Source organism: Anarhichas minor, unplaced genomic scaffold (genome assembly GCF_050575085.1).
Source record: "Anarhichas minor isolate MPS153535 unplaced genomic scaffold, ASM5057508v1 ptg000017l, whole genome shotgun sequence".
Lineage (NCBI taxonomy): Eukaryota > Metazoa > Chordata > Actinopteri > Perciformes > Anarhichadidae > Anarhichas > Anarhichas minor.
The window spans coordinates 1,276,864-1,301,168 of record NW_027466463.1 but is presented as its reverse complement, the minus strand read 5'-3'; the positions used below and the strand labels follow the sequence as shown (position 1 = coordinate 1,301,168).

Sequence of the window (24,305 nt, the reverse complement as noted above, 5' to 3'; positions counted from 1 at the left end):
GTAAATGTCTAGTACACTTAAAGCCTCCCCTGTATAGCTCTAAGAATTCCCTTTAAAGGCCGGAACAGCGCCACTTTTTTTTCATTAGCCCAAAAATGCTACTAGTGCAGTCCTCGTTAGTATAGTGGATAGTATCTCCGCTTGTCACGCGGAAGACCAGGGTTCGATTCCCTGACGGGGAGTTTTCTACCAGTTGCTAGAACGACAACAGCCTTTTAACACAGAGACCATACATATCAAGCATGTTCCTGCTGTCAGAGACCGCTTCACATTAACGATATGATTGCCTACCTCGGCATGCATGAAAGGTTGCGCATCAGAATGGAAAATTCTGCCTCTTTTCATCCAGTTTGCTGGGAAGGCTAGTCAGAACACTTTGATTGTGTGGAGGAAAAGCTAACCCTGGGGCAGTTGTACTTACCCAGTTTCTGACAATTCCACTACATAGAGTGTTATTGTGTGGAGTAAGCAGGAACAAAGAATACTGTTTCCGCCCAGTTTCAAACAGGGGACTTTTCGCGTGTAAAGCCAACGTGATAACCACTACACTACGGAAACTGCTGAAGATGACTTTTACGCACGTGCCCAGGCTCAATGCACCATTCACACTTGACTGCAAACATTTCAGATGCCAGACGACATGATTTCCGAATGGATTCAGTCACAGCTGCTGTGTCATTGAGTGACAGTAAATGTCTAGTACACTTAAAGCCTCCCCTGTATAGCTCTAAGAATTCCCTTTAAAGGCCGGAACAGCGCCACTTTTTTTTCATTAGCCCAAAAATGCTACTAGCGCAGTCCTCGTTAGTATAGTGGATAGTATCTCCGCTTGTCACGCGGAAGACCAGGGTTCGATTCCCTGACGGGGAGTTTTCTACCAGTTGCTAGAACGACAACAGCCTTTTAACACAGAGACCATACATATCAAGCATGTTCCTGCTGTCAGAGACCGCTTCACATTAACGATATGATTGCCTACCTCGGCATGCATGAAAGGTTGCGCATCAGAATGGAAAATTCTGCCTCTTTTCATCCAGTTTGCTGGGAAGGCTAGTCAGAACACTTTGATTGTGTGGAGGAAAAGCTAACCCTGGGGCAGTTGTACTTACCCAGTTTCTGACAATTCCACTACATAGAGTGTTATTGTGTGGAGTAAGCAGGAACAAAGAATACTGTTTCCGCCCAGTTTCAAACAGGGGACTTTTCGCGTGTAAAGCCAACGTGATAACCACTACACTACAGAAACTGCTGAAGATGACTTTTACGCACGTGCCCAGGCTCAATGCACCATTCACACTTGACTGCAAACATTTCAGATGCCAGACGACATGATTTCCGAATGGATTCAGTCACAGCTGCTGTGTCATTGAGTGACAGTAAATGTCTAGTACACTTAAAGCCTCCCCTGTATAGCTCTAAGAATTCCCTTTAAAGGCCGGAACAGCGCCACTTTTTTTTCATTAGCCCAAAAACGCTACTAGCGCAGTCCTCGTTAGTATAGTGGATAGTATCTCCGCTTGTCACGCGGAAAACCAGGGTTCGATTCCCTGACGGGGAGTTTTCTACCAGTTGCTAGAACGACAACAGCCTTTTAACACAGAGACCATACATATCAAGCATGTTCCTGCTGTCAGAGACCGCTTCACATTAACGATATGATTGCCTACCTCGGCATGCATGAAAGGTTGCGCATCAGAATGGAAAATTCTGCCTCTTTTCATCCAGTTTGCTGGGAAGGCTAGTCAGAACACTTTGATTGTGTGGAGGAAAAGCTAACCCTGGGGCAGTTGTACTTACCCAGTTTCTGACAATTCCACTACATAGAGTGTTATTGTGTGGAGTAAGCAGGAACAAAGAATACTGTTTCCGCCCAGTTTCAAACAGGGGACTTTTCGCGTGTAAAGCCAACGTGATAACCACTACACTACGGAAACTGCTGAAGATGACTTTTACGCACGTGCCCAGGCTCAATGCACCATTCACACTTGACTGCAAACATTTCAGATGCCAGACGACATGATTTCCGAATGGATTCAGTCACAGCTGCTGTGTCATTGAGTGACAGTAAATGTCTAGTACACTTAAAGCCTCCCCTGTATAGCTCTAAGAATTCCCTTTAAAGGCCGGAACAGCGCCACTTTTTTTTCATTAGCCCAAAAACGCTACTAGCGCAGTCCTCGTTAGTATAGTGGATAGTATCTCCGCTTGTCACGCGGAAAACCAGGGTTCGATTCCCTGACGGGGAGTTTTCTACCAGTTGCTAGAACGACAACAGCCTTTTAACACAGAGACCATACATATCAAGCATGTTCCTGCTGTCAGAGACCGCTTCACATTAACGATATGATTGCCTACCTCGGCATGCATGAAAGGTTGCGCATCAGAATGGAAAATTCTGCCTCTTTTCATCCAGTTTGCTGGGAAGGCTAGTCAGAACGCTTTGATTGTGTGGAGGAAAAGCTAACCCTGGGGCAGTTGTACTTACCTAGTTTCTGACAATTCCACTACATAGAGTGTTATTGTGTGGAGTAAGCAGGAACAAAGAATACTGTTTCCGCCCAGTTTCGAACGGGGGACTTTTCGCGTGTAAAGCCAACGTGATAACCACTACACTACGGAAACTGCTGAAGATGACTTTTACGCACGTGCCCAGGCTCAATGCACCATTCACACTTGACTGCAAACATTTCAGATGCCAGACGACATGATTTCCGAATGGATTCAGTCACAGCTGCTGTGTCATTGAGTGACAGTAAATGTCTAGTACACTTAAAGCCTCCCCTGTATAGCTCTAAGAATTCCCTTTAAAGGCCGGAACAGCGCCACTGTTTTTTCATTAGCCCAAAAACGCTACTAGCGCAGTCCTCGTTAGTATAGTGGATAGTATCTCCGCTTGTCACGCGGAAGACCAGGGTTCGATTCCCTGACGGTGAGTTTTCTACCAGTTGCTAGAACGACAACAGCCTTTTAACACAGAGACCATACATATCAAGCATGTTCCTGCTGTCAGAGACCGCTTCACATTAACGATATGATTGCCTACCTCGGCATGCATGAAAGGTTGCGCATCAGAATGGAAAATTCTGCCTCTTTTCATCCAGTTTGCTGGGAAGGCTAGTCAGAACGCTTTGATTGTGTGGAGGAAAAGCTAACCCTGGGGCAGTTGTACTTACCTAGTTTCTGACAATTCCACTACATAGAGTGTTATTGTGTGGAGTAAGCAGGAACAAAGAATACTGTTTCCGCCCAGCTTCGAACGGGGGACTTTTCGCGTGTAAAGCGAACGTGATAACCACTACACTACGGAAACTGCTGAAGATGACTTTTACGCACGTGCCCAGGCTCAATGCACCATTCACACTTGACTGCAAACATTTCAGATGCCAGACGACATGATTTCCGAATGGATTCAGTCACAGCTGCTGTGTCATTGAGTGACAGTAAATGTCTAGTACACTTAAAGCCTCCCCTGTATAGCTCTAAGAATTCCCTTTAAAGGCCGGAACAGCGCCACTTTTTTTTCATTAGCCCAAAAATGCTACTAGCGCAGTCCTCGTTAGTATAGTGGATAGTATCTCCGCTTGTCACGCGGAAGACCAGGGTTCGATTCCCTGACGGGGAGTTTTCTACCAGTTGCTAGAACGACAACAGCCTTTTAACACAGAGACCATACATATCAAGCATGTTCCTGCTGTCAGAGACCGCTTCACATTAACGATATGATTGCCTACCTCGGCATGCATGAAAGGTTGCGCATCAGAATGGAAAATTCTGCCTCTTTTCATCCAGTTTGCTGGGAAGGCTAGTCAGAACACTTTGATTGTGTGGAGGAAAAGCTAACCCTGGGGCAGTTGTACTTACCCAGTTTCTGACAATTCCACTACATAGAGTGTTATTGTGTGGAGTAAGCAGGAACAAAGAATACTGTTTCCGCCCAGTTTCAAACAGGGGACTTTTCGCGTGTAAAGCCAACGTGATAACCACTACACTACGGAAACTGCTGAAGATGACTTTTACGCACGTGCCCAGGCTCAATGCACCATTCACACTTGACTGCAAACATTTCAGATGCCAGACGACATGATTTCCGAATGGATTCAGTCACAGCTGCTGTGTCATTGAGTGACAGTAAATGTCTAGTACACTTAAAGCCTCCCCTGTATAGCTCTAAGAATTCCCTTTAAAGGCCGGAACAGCGCCACTTTTTTTTCATTAGCCCAAAAACGCTACTAGCGCAGTCCTCGTTAGTATAGTGGATAGTATCTCCGCTTGTCACGCGGAAAACCAGGGTTCGATTCCCTGACGGGGAGTTTTCTACCAGTTGCTAGAACGACAACAGCCTTTTAACACAGAGACCATACATATCAAGCATGTTCCTGCTGTCAGAGACCGCTTCACATTAACGATATGATTGCCTACCTCGGCATGCATGAAAGGTTGCGCATCAGAATGGAAAATTCTGCCTCTTTTCATCCAGTTTGCTGGGAAGGCTAGTCAGAACACTTTGATTGTGTGGAGGAAAAGCTAACCCTGGGGCAGTTGTACTTACCCAGTTTCTGACAATTCCACTACATAGAGTGTTATTGTGTGGAGTAAGCAGGAACAAAGAATACTGTTTCCGCCCAGTTTCAAACAGGGGACTTTTCGCGTGTAAAGCCAACGTGATAACCACTACACTACGGAAACTGCTGAAGATGACTTTTACGCACGTGCCCAGGCTCAATGCACCATTCACACTTGACTGCAAACATTTCAGATGCCAGACGACATGATTTCCGAATGGATTCAGTCACAGCTGCTGTGTCATTGAGTGACAGTAAATGTCTAGTACACTTAAAGCCTCCCCTGTATAGCTCTAAGAATTCCCTTTAAAGGCCGGAACAGCGCCACTTTTTTTTCATTAGCCCAAAAACGCTACTAGCGCAGTCCTCGTTAGTATAGTGGATAGTATCTCCGCTTGTCACGCGGAAAACCAGGGTTCGATTCCCTGACGGGGAGTTTTCTACCAGTTGCTAGAACGACAACAGCCTTTTAACACAGAGACCATACATATCAAGCATGTTCCTGCTGTCAGAGACCGCTTCACATTAACGATATGATTGCCTACCTCGGCATGCATGAAAGGTTGCGCATCAGAATGGAAAATTCTGCCTCTTTTCATCCAGTTTGCTGGGAAGGCTAGTCAGAACGCTTTGATTGTGTGGAGGAAAAGCTAACCCTGGGGCAGTTGTACTTACCTAGTTTCTGACAATTCCACTACATAGAGTGTTATTGTGTGGAGTAAGCAGGAACAAAGAATACTGTTTCCACCCAGTTTCGAACGGGGGACTTTTCGCGTGTAAAGCCAACGTGATAACCACTACACTACGGAAACTGCTGAAGATGACTTTTACGCACGTGCCCAGGCTCAATGCACCATTCACACTTGACTGCAAACATTTCAGATGCCAGACGACATGATTTCCGAATGGATTCAGTCACAGCTGCTGTGTCATTGAGTGACAGTAAATGTCTAGTACACTTAAAGCCTCCCCTGTATAGCTCTAAGAATTCCCTTTAAAGGCCGGAACAGCGCCACTGTTTTTTCATTAGCCCAAAAACGCTACTAGCGCAGTCCTCGTTAGTATAGTGGATAGTATCTCCGCTTGTCACGCGGAAGACCAGGGTTCGATTCCCTGACGGGGAGTTTTCTACCAGTTGCTAGAACGACAACAGCCTTTTAACACAGAGACCATACATATCAAGCATGTTCCTGCTGTCAGAGACCGCTTCACATTAACGATATGATTGCCTACCTCGGCATGCATGAAAGGTTGCGCATCAGAATGGAAAATTCTGCCTCTTTTCATCCAGTTTGCTGGGAAGGCTAGTCAGAACGCTTTGATTGTGTGGAGGAAAAGCTAACCCTGGGGCAGTTGTACTTACCTAGTTTCTGACAATTCCACTACATAGAGTGTTATTGTGTGGAGTAAGCAGGAACAAAGAATACTGTTTCCGCCCAGTTTCAAACAGGGGACTTTTCGCGTGTAAAGCCAACGTGATAACCACTACACTACGGAAACTGCTGAAGATGACTTTTACGCACGTGCCCAGGCTCAATGCACCATTCACACTTGACTGCAAACATTTCAGATGCCAGACGACATGATTTCCGAATGGATTCAGTCACAGCTGCTGTGTCATTGAGTGACAGTAAATGTCTAGTACACTTAAAGCCTCCCCTGTATAGCTCTAAGAATTCCCTTTAAAGGCCGGAACAGCGCCACTGTTTTTTCATTAGCCCAAAAACGCTACTAGCGCAGTCCTCGTTAGTATAGTGGATAGTATCTCCGCTTGTCACGCGGAAGACCAGGGTTCGATTCCCTGACGGTGAGTTTTCTACCAGTTGCTAGAACGACAACAGCCTTTTAACACAGAGACCATACATATCAAGCATGTTCCTGCTGTCAGAGACCGCTTCACATTAACGATATGATTGCCTACCTCGGCATGCATGAAAGGTTGCGCATCAGAATGGAAAATTCTGCCTCTTTTCATCCAGTTTGCTGGGAAGGCTAGTCAGAACGCTTTGATTGTGTGGAGGAAAAGCTAACCCTGGGGCAGTTGTACTTACCTAGTTTCTGACAATTCCACTACATAGAGTGTTATTGTGTGGAGTAAGCAGGAACAAAGAATACTGTTTCCGCCCAGCTTCGAACGGGGGACTTTTCGCGTGTAAAGCCAACGTGATAACCACTACACTACGGAAACTGCTGAAGATGACTTTTACGCACGTGCCCAGGCTCAATGCACCATTCACACTTGACTGCAAACATTTCAGATGCCAGACGACATGATTTCCGAATGGATTCAGTCACAGCTGCTGTGTCATTGAGTGACAGTAAATGTCTAGTACACTTAAAGCCTCCCCTGTATAGCTCTAAGAATTCCCTTTAAAGGCCGGAACAGCGCCACTGTTTTTTCATTAGCCCAAAAACGCTACTAGCGCAGTCCTCGTTAGTATAGTGGATAGTATCTCCGCTTGTCACGCGGAAGACCAGGGTTCGATTCCCTGACGGGGAGTTTTCTACCAGTTGCTAGAACGACAACAGCCTTTTAACACAGAGACCATACATATCAAGCATGTTCCTGCTGTCAGAGACCGCTTCACATTAACGATATGATTGCCTACCTCGGCATGCATGAAAGGTTGCGCATCAGAATGGAAAATTCTGCCTCTTTTCATCCAGTTTGCTGGGAAGGCTAGTCAGAACGCTTTGATTGTGTGGAGGAAAAGCTAACCCTGGGGCAGTTGTACTTACCCAGTTTCTGACAATTCCACTACATAGAGTGTTATTGTGTGGAGTAAGCAGGAACAAAGAATACTGTTTCCGGCCAGTTTCCAAACAGGGGACTTTTCGCGTGTAAAGCCAACGTGATAACCACTACACTACGGAAACTGCTGAAGATGACTTTTACGCACGTGCCCAGGCTCAATGCACCATTCACACTTGACTGCAAACATTTCAGATGCCAGACGACATGATTTCCGAATGGATTCAGTCACAGCTGCTGTGTCATTGAGTGACAGTAAATGTCTAGTACACTTAAAGCCTCCCCTGTATAGCTCTAAGAATTCCCTTTAAAGGCCGGAACAGCGCCACTGTTTTTTCATTAGCCCAAAAACGCTACTAGCGCAGTCCTCGTTAGTATAGTGGATAGTATCTCCGCTTGTCACGCGGAAGACCAGGGTTCGATTCCCTGACGGGGAGTTTTCTACCAGTTGCTAGAACGACAACAGCCATTTAACACAGAGACCATACATATCAAGCATGTTCCTGCTGTCAGAGACCGCTTCACATTAACGATATGATTGCCTACCTCGGCATGCATGAAAGGTTGCGCATCAGAATGGAAAATTCTGCCTCTTTTCATCCAGTTTGCTGGGAAGGCTAGTCAGAACGCTTTGATTGTGTGGAGGAAAAGCTAACCCTGGGGCAGTTGTACTTACCCAGTTTCTGACAATTCCACTACATAGAGTGTTATTGTGTGGAGTAAGCAGGAACAAAGAATACTGTTTCCGCCCAGTTTCCAAACAGGGGACTTTTCGCGTGTAAAGCCAACGTGATAACCACTACACTACGGAAACTGCTGAAGATGACTTTTACGCACGTGCCCAGGCTCAATGCACCATTCACACTTGACTGCAAACATTTCAGATGCCAGACGACATGATTTCCGAATGGATTCAGTCACAGCTGCTGTGTCATTGAGTGACAGTAAATGTCTAGTACACTTAAAGCCTCCCCTGTATAGCTCTAAGAATTCCCTTTAAAGGCCGGAACAGCGCCACTGTTTTTTCATTAGCCCAAAAACGCTACTAGCGCAGTCCTCGTTAGTATAGTGGATAGTATCTCCGCTTGTCACGCGGAAGACCAGGGTTTGATTCCCTGACGGGGAGTTTTCTACCAGTTGCTAGAACGACAACAGCCATTTAACACAGAGACCATACATATCAAGCATGTTCCTGCTGTCAGAGACCGCTTCACATTAACGATATGATTGCCTACCTCGGCATGCATGAAAGGTTGCGCATCAGAATGGAAAATTCTGCCTCTTTTCATCCAGTTTGCTGGGAAGGCTAGTCAGAACGCTTTGATTGTGTGGAGGAAAAGCTAACCCTGGGGCAGTTGTACTTACCTAGTTTCTGACAATTCCACTACATAGAGTGTTATTGTGTGGAGTAAGCAGGAACAAAGAATACTGTTTCCGCCCAGTTTCAAACAGGGGACTTTTCGCGTGTAAAGCCAACGTGATAACCACTACACTACGGAAACTGCTGAAGATGACTTTTACGCACGTGCCCAGGCTCAATGCACCATTCACACTTGACTGCAAACATTTCAGATGCCAGACGACATGATTTCCGAATGGATTCAGTCACAGCTGCTGTGTCATTGAGTGACAGTAAATGTCTAGTACACTTAAAGCCTCCCCTGTATAGCTCTAAGAATTCCCTTTAAAGGCCGGAACAGCGCCACTGTTTTTTCATTAGCCCAAAAACGCTACTAGCGCAGTCCTCGTTAGTATAGTGGATAGTATCTCCGCTTGTCACGCGGAAGACCAGGGTTCGATTCCCTGACGGGGAGTTTTCTACCAGTTGCTAGAACGACAACAGCCATTTAACACAGAGACCATACATATCAAGCATGTTCCTGCTGTCAGAGACCGCTTCACATTAACGATATGATTGCCTACCTCGGCATGCATGAAAGGTTGCGCATCAGAATGGAAAATTCTGCCTCTTTTCATCCAGTTTGCTGGGAAGGCTAGTCAGAACGCTTTGATTGTGTGGAGGAAAAGCTAACCCTGGGGCAGTTGTACTTACCTAGTTTCTGACAATTCCACTACATAGAGTGTTATTGTGTGGAGTAAGCAGGAACAAAGAATACTGTTTCCGCCCAGTTTCAAACAGGGGACTTTTCGCGTGTAAAGCCAACGTGATAACCACTACACTACGGAAACTGCTGAAGATGACTTTTACGCACGTGCCCAGGCTCAATGCACCATTCACACTTGACTGCAAACATTTCAGATGCCAGACGACATGATTTCCGAATGGATTCAGTCACAGCTGCTGTGTCATTGAGTGACAGTAAATGTCTAGTACACTTAAAGCCTCCCCTGTATAGCTCTAAGAATTCCCTTTAAAGGCCGGAACAGCGCCACTGTTTTTTCATTAGCCCAAAAACGCTACTAGCGCAGTCCTCGTTAGTATAGTGGATAGTATCTCCGCTTGTCACGCGGAAGACCAGGGTTCGATTCCCTGACGGGGAGTTTTCTACCAGTTGCTAGAACGACAACAGCCATTTAACACAGAGACCATACATATCAAGCATGTTCCTGCTGTCAGAGACCGCTTCACATTAACGATATGATTGCCTACCTCGGCATGCATGAAAGGTTGCGCATCAGAATGGAAAATTCTGCCTCTTTTCATCCAGTTTGCTGGGAAGGCTAGTCAGAACGCTTTGATTGTGTGGAGGAAAAGCTAACCCTGGGGCAGTTGTACTTACCTAGTTTCTGACAATTCCACTACATAGAGTGTTATTGTGTGGAGTAAGCAGGAACAAAGAATACTGTTTCCGCCCAGTTTCAAACAGGGGACTTTTCGCGTGTAAAGCCAACGTGATAACCACTACACTACGGAAACTGCTGAAGATGACTTTTACGCACGTGCCCAGGCTCAATGCACCATTCACACTTGACTGCAAACATTTCAGATGCCAGACGACATGATTTCCGAATGGATTCAGTCACAGCTGCTGTGTCATTGAGTGACAGTAAATGTCTAGTACACTTAAAGCCTCCCCTGTATAGCTCTAAGAATTCCCTTTAAAGGCCGGAACAGCGCCACTGTTTTTTCATTAGCCCAAAAACGCTACTAGCGCAGTCCTCGTTAGTATAGTGGATAGTATCTCCGCTTGTCACGCGGAAGACCAGGGTTCGATTCCCTGACGGTGAGTTTTCTACCAGTTGCTAGAACGACAACAGCCTTTTAACACAGAGACCATACATATCAAGCATGTTCCTGCTGTCAGAGACCGCTTCACATTAACGATATGATTGCCTACCTCGGCATGCATGAAAGGTTGCGCATCAGAATGGAAAATTCTGCCTCTTTTCATCCAGTTTGCTGGGAAGGCTAGTCAGAACGCTTTGATTGTGTGGAGGAAAAGCTAACCCTGGGGCAGTTGTACTTACCTAGTTTCTGACAATTCCACTACATAGAGTGTTATTGTGTGGAGTAAGCAGGAACAAAGAATACTGTTTCCGCCCAGCTTCGAACGGGGGACTTTTCGCGTGTAAAGCCAACGTGATAACCACTACACTACGGAAACTGCTGAAGATGACTTTTACGCACGTGCCCAGGCTCAATGCACCATTCACACTTGACTGCAAACATTTCAGATGCCAGACGACATGATTTCCGAATGGATTCAGTCACAGCTGCTGTGTCATTGAGTGACAGTAAATGTCTAGTACACTTAAAGCCTCCCCTGTATAGCTCTAAGAATTCCCTTTAAAGGCCGGAACAGCGCCACTGTTTTTTCATTAGCCCAAAAACGCTACTAGCGCAGTCCTCGTTAGTATAGTGGATAGTATCTCCGCTTGTCACGCGGAAGACCAGGGTTCGATTCCCTGACGGGGAGTTTTCTACCAGTTGCTAGAACGACAACAGCCATTTAACACAGAGACCATACATATCAAGCATGTTCCTGCTGTCAGAGACCGCTTCACATTAACGATATGATTGCCTACCTCGGCATGCATGAAAGGTTGCGCATCAGAATGGAAAATTCTGCCTCTTTTCATCCAGTTTGCTGGGAAGGCTAGTCAGAACGCTTTGATTGTGTGGAGGAAAAGCTAACCCTGGGGCAGTTGTACTTACCTAGTTTCTGACAATTCCACTACATAGAGTGTTATTGTGTGGAGTAAGCAGGAACAAAGAATACTGTTTCCGCCCAGTTTCAAACAGGGGACTTTTCGCGTGTAAAGCCAACGTGATAACCACTACACTACGGAAACTGCTGAAGATGACTTTTACGCACGTGCCCAGGCTCAATGCACCATTCACACTTGACTGCAAACATTTCAGATGCCAGACGACATGATTTCCGAATGGATTCAGTCACAGCTGCTGTGTCATTGAGTGACAGTAAATGTCTAGTACACTTAAAGCCTCCCCTGTATAGCTCTAAGAATTCCCTTTAAAGGCCGGAACAGCGCCACTGTTTTTTCATTAGCCCAAAAACGCTACTAGCGCAGTCCTCGTTAGTATAGTGGATAGTATCTCCGCTTGTCACGCGGAAGACCAGGGTTCGATTCCCTGACGGTGAGTTTTCTACCAGTTGCTAGAACGACAACAGCCTTTTAACACAGAGACCATACATATCAAGCATGTTCCTGCTGTCAGAGACCGCTTCACATTAACGATATGATTGCCTACCTCGGCATGCATGAAAGGTTGCGCATCAGAATGGAAAATTCTGCCTCTTTTCATCCAGTTTGCTGGGAAGGCTAGTCAGAACGCTTTGATTGTGTGGAGGAAAAGCTAACCCTGGGGCAGTTGTACTTACCTAGTTTCTGACAATTCCACTACATAGAGTGTTATTGTGTGGAGTAAGCAGGAACAAAGAATACTGTTTCCACCCAGCTTCGAACGGGGGACTTTTCGCGTGTAAAGCCAACGTGATAACCACTACACTACGGAAACTGCTGAAGATGACTTTTACGCACGTGCCCAGGCTCAATGCACCATTCACACTTGACTGCAAACATTTCAGATGCCAGACGACATGATTTCCGAATGGATTCAGTCACAGCTGCTGTGTCATTGAGTGACAGTAAATGTCTAGTACACTTAAAGCCTCCCCTGTATAGCTCTAAGAATTCCCTTTAAAGGCCGGAACAGCGCCACTGTTTTTTCATTAGCCCAAAAACGCTACTAGCGCAGTCCTCGTTAGTATAGTGGATAGTATCTCCGCTTGTCACGCGGAAGACCAGGGTTCGATTCCCTGACGGGGAGTTTTCTACCAGTTGCTAGAACGACAACAGCCATTTAACACAGAGACCATACATATCAAGCATGTTCCTGCTGTCAGAGACCGCTTCACATTAACGATATGATTGCCTACCTCGGCATGCATGAAAGGTTGCGCATCAGAATGGAAAATTCTGCCTCTTTTCATCCAGTTTGCTGGGAAGGCTAGTCAGAACGCTTTGATTGTGTGGAGGAAAAGCTAACCCTGGGGCAGTTGTACTTACCTAGTTTCTGACAATTCCACTACATAGAGTGTTATTGTGTGGAGTAAGCAGGAACAAAGAATACTGTTTCCGCCCAGTTTCAAACAGGGGACTTTTCGCGTGTAAAGCCAACGTGATAACCACTACACTACGGAAACTGCTGAAGATGACTTTTACGCACGTGCCCAGGCTCAATGCACCATTCACACTTGACTGCAAACATTTCAGATGCCAGACGACATGATTTCCGAATGGATTCAGTCACAGCTGCTGTGTCATTGAGTGACAGTAAATGTCTAGTACACTTAAAGCCTCCCCTGTATAGCTCTAAGAATTCCCTTTAAAGGCCGGAACAGCGCCACTGTTTTTTCATTAGCCCAAAAACGCTACTAGCGCAGTCCTCGTTAGTATAGTGGATAGTATCTCCGCTTGTCACGCGGAAGACCAGGGTTCGATTCCCTGACGGGGAGTTTTCTACCAGTTGCTAGAACGACAACAGCCATTTAACACAGAGACCATACATATCAAGCATGTTCCTGCTGTCAGAGACCGCTTCACATTAACGATATGATTGCCTACCTCGGCATGCATGAAAGGTTGCGCATCAGAATGGAAAATTCTGCCTCTTTTCATCCAGTTTGCTGGGAAGGCTAGTCAGAACACTTTGATTGTGTGGAGGAAAAGCTAACCCTGGGGCAGTTGTACTTACCCAGTTTCTGACAATTCCACTACATAGAGTGTTATTGTGTGGAGTAAGCAGGAACAAAGAATACTGTTTCCGCCCAGTTTCAAACAGGGGACTTTTCGCGTGTAAAGCCAACGTGATAACCACTACACTACGGAAACTGCTGAAGATGACTTTTACGCACGTGCCCAGGCTCAATGCACCATTCACACTTGACTGCAAACATTTCAGATGCCAGACGACATGATTTCCGAATGGATTCAGTCACAGCTGCTGTGTCATTGAGTGACAGTAAATGTCTAGTACACTTAAAGCCTCCCCTGTATAGCTCTAAGAATTCCCTTTAAAGGCCGGAACAGCGCCACTTTTTTTTCATTAGCCCAAAAACGCTACTAGCGCAGTCCTCGTTAGTATAGTGGATAGTATCTCCGCTTGTCACGCGGAAAACCAGGGTTCGATTCCCTGACGGGGAGTTTTCTACCAGTTGCTAGAACGACAACAGCCTTTTAACACAGAGACCATACATATCAAGCATGTTCCTGCTGTCAGAGACCGCTTCACATTAACGATATGATTGCCTACCTCGGCATGCATGAAAGGTTGCGCATCAGAATGGAAAATTCTGCCTCTTTTCATCCAGTTTGCTGGGAAGGCTAGTCAGAACACTTTGATTGTGTGGAGGAAAAGCTAACCCTGGGGCAGTTGTACTTACCCAGTTTCTGACAATTCCACTACATAGAGTGTTATTGTGTGGAGTAAGCAGGAACAAAGAATACTGTTTCCGCCCAGTTTTGAACAGGGGACTTTTCGCGTGTAAAGCCAACGTGATAACCACTACACTACGGAAACTGCTGAAGATGACTTTTACGCACGTGCCCAGGCTCAATGCACCATTCACACTTGACTGCAAACATTTCAGATGCCAGACGACATGATTTCCGAATGGATTCAGTCACAGCTGCTGTGTCATTGAGTGACAGTAAATGTCTAGTACACTTAAAGCCTCCCCTGTATAGCTCTAAGAATTCCCTTTAAAGGCCGGAACAGCGCCACTGTTTTTTCATTAGCCCAAAAACGCTACTAGCGCAGTCCTCGTTAGTATAGTGGATAGTATCTCCGCTTGTCACGCGGAAGACCAGGGTTCGATTCCCTGACGGGGAGTTTTCTACCAGTTGCTAGAACGACAACAGCCATTTAACACAGAGACCATACATATCAAGCATGTTCCTGCTGTCAGAGACCGCTTCACATTAACGATATGATTGCCTACCTCGGCATGCATGAAAGGTTGCGCATCAGAATGGAAAATTCTGCCTCTTTTCATCCAGTTTGCTGGGAAGGCTAGTCAGAACGCTTTGATTGTGTGGAGGAAAAGCTAACCCTGGGGCAGTTGTACTTACCCAGTTTCTGACAATTCCACTACATAGAGTGTTATTGTGTGGAGTAAGCAGGAACAAAGAATACTGTTTCCGCCCAGTTTCCAAACAGGGGACTTTTCGCGTGTAAAGCCAACGTGATAACCACTACACTACGGAAACTGCTGAAGATGACTTTTACGCACGTGCCCAGGCTCAATGCACCATTCACACTTGACTGCAAACATTTCAGATGCCAGACGACATGATTTCCGAATGGATTCAGTCACAGCTGCTGTGTCATTGAGTGACAGTAAATGTCTAGTACACTTAAAGCCTCCCCTGTATAGCTCTAAGAATTCCCTTTAAAGGCCGGAACAGCGCCACTGTTTTTTCATTAGCCCAAAAACGCTACTAGCGCAGTCCTCGTTAGTATAGTGGATAGTATCTCCGCTTGTCACGCGGAAGACCAGGGTTCGATTCCCTGACGGGGAGTTTTCTACCAGTTGCTAGAACGACAACAGCCATTTAACACAGAGACCATACATATCAAGCATGTTCCTGCTGTCAGAGACCGCTTCACATTAACGATATGATTGCCTACCTCGGCATGCATGAAAGGTTGCGCATCAGAATGGAAAATTCTGCCTCTTTTCATCCAGTTTGCTGGGAAGGCTAGTCAGAACGCTTTGATTGTGTGGAGGAAAAGCTAACCCTGGGGCAGTTGTACTTACCTAGTTTCTGACAATTCCACTACATAGAGTGTTATTGTGTGGAGTAAGCAGGAACAAAGAATACTGTTTCCGCCCAGTTTCAAACAGGGGACTTTTCGCGTGTAAAGCCAACGTGATAACCACTACACTACGGAAACTGCTGAAGATGACTTTTACGCACGTGCCCAGGCTCAATGCACCATTCACACTTGACTGCAAACATTTCAGATGCCAGACGACATGATTTCCGAATGGATTCAGTCACAGCTGCTGTGTCATTGAGTGACAGTAAATGTCTAGTACACTTAAAGCCTCCCCTGTATAGCTCTAAGAATTCCCTTTAAAGGCCGGAACAGCGCCACTGTTTTTTCATTAGCCCAAAAACGCTACTAGCGCAGTCCTCGTTAGTATAGTGGATAGTATCTCCGCTTGTCACGCGGAAGACCAGGGTTCGATTCCCTGACGGGGAGTTTTCTACCAGTTGCTAGAACGACAACAGCCATTTAACACAGAGACCATACATATCAAGCATGTTCCTGCTGTCAGAGACCGCTTCACATTAACGATATGATTGCCTACCTCGGCATGCATGAAAGGTTGCGCATCAGAATGGAAAATTCTGCCTCTTTTCATCCAGTTTGCTGGGAAGGCTAGTCAGAACGCTTTGATTGTGTGGAGGAAAAGCTAACCCTGGGGCAGTTGTACTTACCCAGTTTCTGACAATTCCACTACATAGAGTGTTATTGTGTGGAGTAAGCAGGAACAAAGAATACTGTTTCCGCCCAGTTTCCAAACAGGGGACTTTTCGCGTGTAAAGCCAACGTGATAACCACTACACTACGGAAACTGCTGAAGATGACTTTTACGCACGTGCCCAGGCTCAATGCACCATTCACACTTGACTGCAAACATTTCAGATGCCAGACGACATGATTTCCGAATGGATTCAGTCACAGCTGCTGTGTCATTGAGTGACAGTAAATGTCTAGTACACTTAAAGCCTCCCCTGTATAGCTCTAAGAATTCCCTTTAAAGGCCGGAACAGCGGCACTTTTTTTTCATTAGCCCAAAAACGCTACTAGCGCAGTCCTCGTTAGTATAGTGGATAGTATCTCCGCTTGTCACGCGGAAAACCAGGGTTCGATTCCCTGACGGGGAGTTTTCTACCAGTTGCTAGAACGACAACAGCCATTTAACACAGAGACCATACATATCAAGCATGTTCCTGCTGTCAGAGACCGCTTCACATTAACGATATGATTGCCTACCTCGGCATGCATGAAAGGTTGCGCATCAGAATGGAAAATTCTGCCTCTTTTCATCCAGTTTGCTGGGAAGGCTAGTCAGAACGCTTTGATTGTGTGGAGGAAAAGCTAACCCTGGGGCAGTTGTACTTACCTAGTTTCTGACAATTCCACTACATAGAGTGTTATTGTGTGGAGTAAGCAGGAACAAAGAATACTGTTTCCGCCCAGTTTTGAACAGGGGACTTTTCGCTTGTAAAGCCAACGTGATAACCACTACACTACGGAAACTGCTGAAGATGACTTTTACGCACGTGCCCAGGCTCAATGCACCATTCACACTTGACTGCAAACATTTCAGATGCCAGACGACATGATTTCCGAATGGATTCAGTCACAGCTGCTGTGTCATTGAGTGACAGTAAATGTCTAGTACACTTAAAGCCTCCCCTGTATAGCTCTAAGAATTCCCTTTAAAGGCCGGAACAGCGCCACTTTTTTTTCATTAGCCCAAAAACGCTACTAGCGCAGTCCTCGTTAGTATAGTGGATAGTATCTCCGCTTGTCACGCGGAAGACCAGGGTTCGATTCCCTGACGGGGAGTTTTCTACCAGTTGCTAGAACGACAACAGCCTTTTAACACAGAGACCATACATATCAAGCATGTTCCTGCTGTCAGAGACCGCTTCACATTAACGATATGATTGCCTACCTCGGCATGCATGAAAGGTTGCGCATCAGAATGGAAAATTCTGCCTCTTTTCATCCAGTTTGCTGGGAAGGCTAGTCAGAACACTTTGATTGTGTGGAGGAAAAGCTAACCCTGGGGCAGTTGTACTTACCCAGTTTCTGACAATTCCACTACATAGAGTGTTATTGTGTGGAGTAAGCAGGAACAAAGAATACTGTTTCCGCCCAGTTTCAAACAGGGGACTTTTCGCGTGTAAAGCCAACGTGATAACCACTACACTACGGAAACTGCTGAAGATGACTTTTACGCACGTGCCCAGGCTCAATGCACCATTCACACTTGACTGCAAACATTTCAGATGCCAGACGACATGATTTCCGAATGGATTCAGTCACAGCTGCTGTGTCATTGAGTGACAGTAAATGTCTAGTACACTTAAAGCCTCCCCTGTATAGCTCTAAGAATTCCCTTTAAAGGCCGGAACAGCGCCACTTTTTTTTCATTAGCCCAAAAACGCTACTAGCGCAGTCCTCGTTAGTATAGTGGATAGTATCTCCGCTTGTCACGCGGAAAACCAGGGTTCGATTCCATGACGGGGAGTTTTCTACCAGTTGCTAGAACGACAACAGCCTTTTAACACAGAGACCATACATATCAAGCATGTTCCTGCTGTCAGAGACCGCTTCACATTAACGATATGATTGCCTACCTCGGCATGCATGAAAGGTTGCGCATCAGAATGGAAAATTCTGCCTCTTTTCATCCAGTTTGCTGGGAAGGCTAGTCAGAACACTTTGATTGTGTGGAGGAAAAGCTAACCCTGGGGCAGTTGTACTTACCCAGTTTCTGACAATTCCACTACATAGAGTGTTATTGTGTGGAGTAAGCAGGAACAAAGAATACTGTTTCCGCCCAGTTTTGAACAGGGGACTTTTCGCGTGTAAAGCCAACGTGATAACCACTACACTACGGAAACTGCTGAAGATGACTTTTACGCACGTGCCCAGGCTCAATGCACCATTCACACTTGACTGCAAACATTTCAGATGCCAGACGACATGATTTCCGAATGGATTCAGTCACAGCTGCTGTGTCATTGAGTGACAGTAAATGTCTAGTACACTTAAAGCCTCCCCTGTATAGCTCTAAGAATTCCCTTTAAAGGCCGGAACAGCGCCACTTTTTTTTCATTAGCCCAAAAACGCTACTAGCGCAGTCCTCGTTAGTATAGTGGATAGTATCTCCGCTTGTCACGCGGAAGACCAGGGTTCGATTCCCTGACGGGGAGTTTTCTACCAGTTGCTAGAACGACAACAGCCTTTTAACACAGAGACCATACATATCAAGCATGTTCCTGCTGTCAGAGACCGCTTCACATTAACGATATGATTGCCTACCTCGGCATGCATGAAAGGTTGCGCATCAGAATGGAAAATTCTGCCTCTTTTCATCCAGTTTGCTGGGAAGGCTAGTCAGAACACTTTGATTGTGTGGAGGAAAAGCTAACCCTGGGGCAGTTGTACTTACCCAGTTTCTGACAATTCCACTACATAGAGTGTTATTGTGTGGAGTAAGCAGGAACAAAGAATACTGTTTCCGCCCAGTTTCAAACAGGGGACTTTTCGCGTGTAAAGCCAACGTGATAACCACTACACTACGGAAACTGCTGAAGATGACTTTTACGCACGTGCCCAGGCTCAATGCACCATTCACACTTGACTGCAAACATTTCAGATGCCAGACGACATGATTTCCGAATGGATTCAGTCACAGCTGCTGTGTCATTGAGTGACAGTAAATGTCTAGTACACTTAAAGCCTCCCCTGTATAGCTCTAAGAATTCCCTTTAAAGGCCGGAACAGCGCCACTTTTTTTTCATTAGCCCAAAAACGCTACTAGCGCAGTCCTCGTTAGTATAGTGGATAGTATCTCCGCTTGTCACGCGGAAAACCAGGGTTCGATTCCCTGACGGGGAGTTTTCTACCAGTTGCTAGAACGACAACAGCCATTTAACACAGAGACCATACATATCAAGCATGTTCCTGCTGTCAGAGACCGCTTCACATTAACGATATGATTGCCTACCTCGGCATGCATGAAAGGTTGCGCATCAGAATGGAAAATTCTGCCTCTTTTCATCCAGTTTGCTGGGAAGGCTAGTCAGAACGCTTTGATTGTGTGGAGGAAAAGCTAACCCTGGGGCAGTTGTACTTACCTAGTTTCTGACAATTCCACTACATAGAGTGTTATTGTGTGGAGTAAGCAGGAACAAAGAATACTGTTTCCGCCCAGTTTTGAACAGGGGACTTTTCGCTTGTAAAGCCAACGTGATAACCACTACACTACGGAAACTGCTGAAGATGACTTTTACGCACGTGCCCAGGCTCAATGCACCATTCACACTTGACTGCAAACATTTCAGATGCCAGACGACATGATTTCCGAATGGATTCAGTCACAGCTGCTGTGTCATTGAGTGACAGTAAATGTCTAGTACACTTAAAGCCTCCCCTGTATAGCTCTAAGAATTCCCTTTAAAGGCCGGAACAGCGCCACTTTTTTTTCATTAGCCCAAAAACGCTACTAGCGCAGTCCTCGTTAGTATAGTGGATAGTATCTCCGCTTGTCACGCGGAAGACCAGGGTTCGATTCCCTGACGGGGAGTTTTCTACCAGTTGCTAGAACGACAACAGCCTTTTAACACAGAGACCATACATATCAAGCATGTTCCTGCTGTCAGAGACCGCTTCACATTAACGATATGATTGCCTACCTCGGCATGCATGAAAGGTTGCGCATCAGAATGGAAAATTCTGCCTCTTTTCATCCAGTTTGCTGGGAAGGCTAGTCAGAACACTTTGATTGTGTGGAGGAAAAGCTAACCCTGGGGCAGTTGTACTTACCCAGTTTCTGACAATTCCACTACATAGAGTGTTATTGTGTGGAGTAAGCAGGAACAAAGAATACTGTTTCCGCCCAGTTTCAAACAGGGGACTTTTCGCGTGTAAAGCCAACGTGATAACCACTACACTACGGAAACTGCTGAAGATGACTTTTACGCACGTGCCCAGGCTCAATGCACCATTCACACTTGACTGCAAACATTTCAGATGCCAGACGACATGATTTCCGAATGGATTCAGTCACAGCTGCTGTGTCATTGAGTGACAGTAAATGTCTAGTACACTTAAAGCCTCCCCTGTATAGCTCTAAGAATTCCCTTTAAAGGCCGGAACAGCGCCACTTTTTTTTCATTAGCCCAAAAACGCTACTAGCGCAGTCCTCGTTAGTATAGTGGATAGTATCTCCGCTTGTCACGCGGAAAACCAGGGTTCGATTCCATGACGGGGAGTTTTCTACCAGTTGCTAGAACGACAACAGCCTTTTAACACAGAGACCATACATATCAAGCATGTTCCTGCTGTCAGAGACCGCTTCACATTAACGATATGATTGCCTACCTCGGCATGCATGAAAGGTTGCGCATCAGAATGGAAAATTCTGCCTCTTTTCATCCAGTTTGCTGGGAAGGCTAGTCAGAACACTTTGATTGTGTGGAGGAAAAGCTAACCCTGGGGCAGTTGTACTTACCCAGTTTCTGACAATTCCACTACATAGAGTGTTATTGTGTGGAGTAAGCAGGAACAAAGAATACTGTTTCCGCCCAGTTTTGAACAGGGGACTTTTCGCGTGTAAAGCCAACGTGATAACCACTACACTACGGAAACTGCTGAAGATGACTTTTACGCACGTGCCCAGGCTCAATGCACCATTCACACTTGACTGCAAACATTTCAGATGCCAGACGACATGATTTCCGAATGGATTCAGTCACAGCTGCTGTGTCATTGAGTGACAGTAAATGTCTAGTACACTTAAAGCCTCCCCTGTATAGCTCTAAGAATTCCCTTTAAAGGCCGGAACAGCGCCACTTTTTTTTCATTAGCCCAAAAACGCTACTAGCGCAGTCCTCGTTAGTATAGTGGATAGTATCTCCGCTTGTCACGCGGAAGACCAGGGTTCGATTCCCTGACGGGGAGTTTTCTACCAGTTGCTAGAACGACAACAGCCTTTTAACACAGAGACCATACATATCAAGCATGTTCCTGCTGTCAGAGACCGCTTCACATTAACGATATGATTGCCTACCTCGGCATGCATGAAAGGTTGCGCATCAGAATGGAAAATTCTGCCTCTTTTCATCCAGTTTGCTGGGAAGGCTAGTCAGAACACTTTGATTGTGTGGAGGAAAAGCTAACCCTGGGGCAGTTGTACTTACCCAGTTTCTGACAATTCCACTACATAGAGTGTTATTGTGTGGAGTAAGCAGGAACAAAGAATACTGTTTCCGCCCAGTTTCAAACAGGGGACTTTTCGCGTGTAAAGCCAACGTGATAACCACTACACTACGGAAACTGCTGAAGATGACTTTTACGCACGTGCCCAGGCTCAATGCACCATTCACACTTGACTGCAAACATTTCAGATGCCAGACGACATGATTTCCGAATGGATTCAGTCACAGCTGCTGTGTCATTGAGTGACAGTAAATGTCTAGTACACTTAAAGCCTCCCCTGTATAGCTCTAAGAATTCCCTTTAAAGGCCGGAACAGCGCCACTTTTTTTTCATTAGCCCAAAAACGCTACTAGCGCAGTCCTCGTTAGTATAGTGGATAGTATCTCCGCTTGTCACGCGGAAAACCAGGGTTCGATTCCCTGACGGGGAGTTTTCTACCAGTTGCTAGAACGACAACAGCCTTTTAACACAGAGACCATACATATCAAGCATGTTCCTGCTGTCAGAGACCGCTTCACATTAACGATATGATTGCCTACCTCGGCATGCATGAAAGGTTGCGCATCAGAATGGAAAATTCTGCCTCTTTTCATCCAGTTTGCTGGGAAGGCTAGTCAGAACACTTTGATTGTGTGGAGGAAAAGCTAACCCTGGGGCAGTTGTACTTACCCAGTTTCTGACAATTCCACTACATAGAGTGTTATTGTGTGGAGTAAGCAGGAACAAAGAATACTGTTTCCGCCCAGTTTCGAACGGGGGACTTTTCGCGTGTAAAGCCAACGTGATAACCACTACACTACGGAAACTGCTGAAGATGACTTTTACGCACGTGCCCAGGCTCAATGCACCATTCACACTTGACTGCAAACATTTCAGATGCCAGACGACATGATTTCCGAATGGATTCAGTCACAGCTGCTGTGTCATTGAGTGACAGTAAATGTCTAGTACACTTAAAGCCTCCCCTGTATAGCTCTAAGAATTCCCTTTAAAGGCCGGAACAGCGCCACTTTTTTTTCATTAGCCCAAAAACGCTACTAGCGCAGTCCTCGTTAGTATAGTGGATAGTATCTCCGCTTGTCACGCGGAAGACCAGGGTTCGATTCCCTGACGGGGAGTTTTCTACCAGTTGCTAGAACGACAACAGCCTTTTAACACAGAGACCATACATATCAAGCATGTTCCTGCTGTCAGAGACCGCTTCACATTAACGATATGATTGCCTACCTCGGCATGCATGAAAGGTTGCGCATCAGAATGGAAAATTCTGCCTCTTTTCATCCAGTTTGCTGGGAAGGCTAGTCAGAACGCTTTGATTGTGTGGAGGAAAAGCTAACCCTGGGGCAGTTGTACTTACCTAGTTTCTGACAATTCCACTACATAGAGTGTTATTGTGTGGAGTAAGCAGGAACAAAGAATACTGTTTCCGCCCAGTTTTGAACAGGGGACTTTTCGCGTGTAAAGCCAACGTGATAACCACTACACTACGGAAACTGCTGAAGATGACTTTTACGCACGTGCCCAGGCTCAATGCACCATTCACACTTGACTGCAAACATTTCAGATGCCAGACGACATGATTTCCGAATGGATTCAGTCACAGCTGCTGTGTCATTGAGTGACAGTAAATGTCTAGTACACTTAAAGCCTCCCCTGTATAGCTCTAAGAATTCCCTTTAAAGGCCGGAACAGCGCCACTTTTTTTTCATTAGCCCAAAAACGCTACTAGCGCAGTCCTCGTTAGTATAGTGGATAGTATCTCCGCTTGTCACGCGGAAGACCAGGGTTCGATTCCCTGACGGGGAGTTTTCTACCAGTTGCTAGAACGACAACAGCCTTTTAACACAGAGACCATACATATCAAGCATGTTCCTGCTGTCAGAGACCGCTTCACATTAACGATATGATTGCCTACCTCGGCATGCATGAAAGGTTGCGCATCAGAATGGAAAATTCTGCCTCTTTTCATCCAGTTTGCTGGGAAGGCTAGTCAGAACACTTTGATTGTGTGGAGGAAAAGCTAACCCTGGGGCAGTTGTACTTACCCAGTTTCTGACAATTCCACTACATAGAGTGTTATTGTGTGGAGTAAGCAGGAACAAAGAATACTGTTTCCGCCCAGTTTCAAACAGGGGACTTTTCGCGTGTAAAGCCAACGTGATAACCACTACACTACGGAAACTGCTGAAGATGACTTTTACGCACGTGCCCAGGCTCAATGCACCATTCACACTTGACTGCAAACATTTCAGATGCCAGACGACATGATTTCCGAATGGATTCAGTCACAGCTGCTGTGTCATTGAGTGACAGTAAATGTCTAGTACACTTAAAGCCTCCCCTGTATAGCTCTAAGAATTCCCTTTAAAGGCCGGAACAGCGCCACTTTTTTTTCATTAGCCCAAAAATGCTACTAGCGCAGTCCTCGTTAGTATAGTGGATAGTATCTCCGCTTGTCACGCGGAAAACCAGGGTTCGATTCCCTGACGGGGAGTTTTCTACCAGTTGCTAGAACGACAACAGCCTTTTAACA

At 45.8% G+C, this 24,305-nt stretch overlaps 25 non-coding genes across 25 annotated transcripts; 20 read left to right on the top strand and 5 right to left on the bottom strand.

The window, feature by feature from the left end:
* Positions 1–110: 110 nt before the first annotated feature.
* trnad-guc (transfer RNA aspartic acid (anticodon GUC)) lies at positions 111–182 on the top strand. Its single transcript has one exon. It is a non-coding gene; the product is annotated as a tRNA-Asp (tRNA).
* A 616-nt stretch (positions 183–798) lies between these two features.
* On the top strand, positions 799–870 carry trnad-guc (transfer RNA aspartic acid (anticodon GUC)). Its single transcript has one exon. It is a non-coding gene; the product is annotated as a tRNA-Asp (tRNA).
* Positions 871–2,549: 1,679 nt separating this feature from the next.
* On the bottom strand, positions 2,550–2,622 carry trnav-uac (transfer RNA valine (anticodon UAC)). Its single transcript has one exon. It is a non-coding gene; the product is annotated as a tRNA-Val (tRNA).
* Positions 2,623–3,237: 615 nt separating this feature from the next.
* On the bottom strand, positions 3,238–3,310 carry trnav-uac (transfer RNA valine (anticodon UAC)). Its single transcript has one exon. It is a non-coding gene; the product is annotated as a tRNA-Val (tRNA).
* A 240-nt stretch (positions 3,311–3,550) lies between these two features.
* Positions 3,551–3,622, top strand: trnad-guc (transfer RNA aspartic acid (anticodon GUC)). Its single transcript has one exon. It is a non-coding gene; the product is annotated as a tRNA-Asp (tRNA).
* A 1,992-nt stretch (positions 3,623–5,614) lies between these two features.
* Positions 5,615–5,686, top strand: trnad-guc (transfer RNA aspartic acid (anticodon GUC)). Its single transcript has one exon. It is a non-coding gene; the product is annotated as a tRNA-Asp (tRNA).
* A 1,304-nt stretch (positions 5,687–6,990) lies between these two features.
* trnad-guc (transfer RNA aspartic acid (anticodon GUC)) lies at positions 6,991–7,062 on the top strand. Its single transcript has one exon. It is a non-coding gene; the product is annotated as a tRNA-Asp (tRNA).
* Positions 7,063–7,679: 617 nt separating this feature from the next.
* Positions 7,680–7,751, top strand: trnad-guc (transfer RNA aspartic acid (anticodon GUC)). Its single transcript has one exon. It is a non-coding gene; the product is annotated as a tRNA-Asp (tRNA).
* Positions 7,752–9,056: 1,305 nt separating this feature from the next.
* On the top strand, positions 9,057–9,128 carry trnad-guc (transfer RNA aspartic acid (anticodon GUC)). The gene has a single exon. It is a non-coding gene; the product is annotated as a tRNA-Asp (tRNA).
* A 616-nt stretch (positions 9,129–9,744) lies between these two features.
* Positions 9,745–9,816, top strand: trnad-guc (transfer RNA aspartic acid (anticodon GUC)). Its single transcript has one exon. It is a non-coding gene; the product is annotated as a tRNA-Asp (tRNA).
* Positions 9,817–11,120: 1,304 nt separating this feature from the next.
* On the top strand, positions 11,121–11,192 carry trnad-guc (transfer RNA aspartic acid (anticodon GUC)). The gene has a single exon. It is a non-coding gene; the product is annotated as a tRNA-Asp (tRNA).
* Positions 11,193–12,496: 1,304 nt separating this feature from the next.
* Positions 12,497–12,568, top strand: trnad-guc (transfer RNA aspartic acid (anticodon GUC)). Its single transcript has one exon. It is a non-coding gene; the product is annotated as a tRNA-Asp (tRNA).
* A 616-nt stretch (positions 12,569–13,184) lies between these two features.
* Positions 13,185–13,256, top strand: trnad-guc (transfer RNA aspartic acid (anticodon GUC)). Its single transcript has one exon. It is a non-coding gene; the product is annotated as a tRNA-Asp (tRNA).
* Positions 13,257–14,560: 1,304 nt separating this feature from the next.
* Positions 14,561–14,632, top strand: trnad-guc (transfer RNA aspartic acid (anticodon GUC)). Its single transcript has one exon. It is a non-coding gene; the product is annotated as a tRNA-Asp (tRNA).
* Positions 14,633–15,249: 617 nt separating this feature from the next.
* On the top strand, positions 15,250–15,321 carry trnad-guc (transfer RNA aspartic acid (anticodon GUC)). Its single transcript has one exon. It is a non-coding gene; the product is annotated as a tRNA-Asp (tRNA).
* Positions 15,322–15,937: 616 nt separating this feature from the next.
* trnad-guc (transfer RNA aspartic acid (anticodon GUC)) lies at positions 15,938–16,009 on the top strand. Its single transcript has one exon. It is a non-coding gene; the product is annotated as a tRNA-Asp (tRNA).
* Positions 16,010–17,001: 992 nt separating this feature from the next.
* On the bottom strand, positions 17,002–17,074 carry trnav-uac (transfer RNA valine (anticodon UAC)). Its single transcript has one exon. It is a non-coding gene; the product is annotated as a tRNA-Val (tRNA).
* A 240-nt stretch (positions 17,075–17,314) lies between these two features.
* trnad-guc (transfer RNA aspartic acid (anticodon GUC)) lies at positions 17,315–17,386 on the top strand. The gene has a single exon. It is a non-coding gene; the product is annotated as a tRNA-Asp (tRNA).
* A 1,304-nt stretch (positions 17,387–18,690) lies between these two features.
* Positions 18,691–18,762, top strand: trnad-guc (transfer RNA aspartic acid (anticodon GUC)). The gene has a single exon. It is a non-coding gene; the product is annotated as a tRNA-Asp (tRNA).
* A 991-nt stretch (positions 18,763–19,753) lies between these two features.
* trnav-uac (transfer RNA valine (anticodon UAC)) lies at positions 19,754–19,826 on the bottom strand. Its single transcript has one exon. It is a non-coding gene; the product is annotated as a tRNA-Val (tRNA).
* A 240-nt stretch (positions 19,827–20,066) lies between these two features.
* Positions 20,067–20,138, top strand: trnad-guc (transfer RNA aspartic acid (anticodon GUC)). Its single transcript has one exon. It is a non-coding gene; the product is annotated as a tRNA-Asp (tRNA).
* Positions 20,139–21,442: 1,304 nt separating this feature from the next.
* trnad-guc (transfer RNA aspartic acid (anticodon GUC)) lies at positions 21,443–21,514 on the top strand. The gene has a single exon. It is a non-coding gene; the product is annotated as a tRNA-Asp (tRNA).
* Positions 21,515–22,505: 991 nt separating this feature from the next.
* trnav-uac (transfer RNA valine (anticodon UAC)) lies at positions 22,506–22,578 on the bottom strand. The gene has a single exon. It is a non-coding gene; the product is annotated as a tRNA-Val (tRNA).
* A 240-nt stretch (positions 22,579–22,818) lies between these two features.
* On the top strand, positions 22,819–22,890 carry trnad-guc (transfer RNA aspartic acid (anticodon GUC)). Its single transcript has one exon. It is a non-coding gene; the product is annotated as a tRNA-Asp (tRNA).
* Positions 22,891–23,506: 616 nt separating this feature from the next.
* On the top strand, positions 23,507–23,578 carry trnad-guc (transfer RNA aspartic acid (anticodon GUC)). Its single transcript has one exon. It is a non-coding gene; the product is annotated as a tRNA-Asp (tRNA).
* Positions 23,579–24,305: the final 727 nt, after the last annotated feature.